Here is an 850-nt window from a genome sequence, read left to right as displayed (position 1 = left end):
GTGTATTAATTCATTAATCAATTTACTTATTCTCAATTCTATTCACAAACACACACCCATACATTTATATACATATGTATATGTATATCCAAAGGCATACATATTTATGTATGTATGCATATACTTGTAAACATAATCACACAGATACACACATATACGTAAACACGATTATATCTAATTTGCGTTTCTCTGTCTATCCATTAACAAACACATATATCTATCAATATAAACATCAACATGTTCATATACAATTTTATAAGTGTTATTCAGCGGTTCCTTTCACCCCCAAAGTCAACCAAAGGACAACCGTCTTTTTCACAATTAACTTCGGATTCTTTACCCACAAGTCCCGAGCGCCCGAGTGTCGTTCCCTGCACAAGCCACGAGTCCGACTGGCTCTGCAAGGGGAGATCGTGTTTGGCACTGGATGACTTAGGTTTCGCGACAGTGCCACGCCTCTCGCTGCCACTCCCTTCCCTGCCACACCTTCTCTACATAATTTACATACTTTGAAAGGGAAGAGAAAAAAAGAAGAAAAAGAAAAAGAAGTAAAACTTTTTGTCTCTTTATTTATGATTCGTAGTTTTTTTTGTTGTTTTTGTTTTAGGGTATGTAGGGGGGAGGGGGGTTATCGTTGGTTAATCAGATTTTTGGTTCATTGATTTATTAAAAGATAGGTGTATCATTTTGGTGAGTATTTACGAGTGGTTTCCTCTGGGCCCAGGATCAGTGGATTCAAATTTTGGTAGCGGAACGGGTAGATTGTGAAATAGATTAAGAGTAAATTGAAAGTCGTGACGGAGGTAAAGAGTGGTATGTGAGTAGATTTTTATTAATTCATTTATCTATT

Source organism: Penaeus japonicus, unplaced genomic scaffold (genome assembly GCF_977035675.1).
Source record: "Penaeus japonicus unplaced genomic scaffold, GWHDUDI00000001_assembly GWHDUDI00000037, whole genome shotgun sequence".
Lineage (NCBI taxonomy): Eukaryota > Metazoa > Arthropoda > Malacostraca > Decapoda > Penaeidae > Penaeus > Penaeus japonicus.
This window is presented reverse-complemented; position numbering follows the sequence as displayed.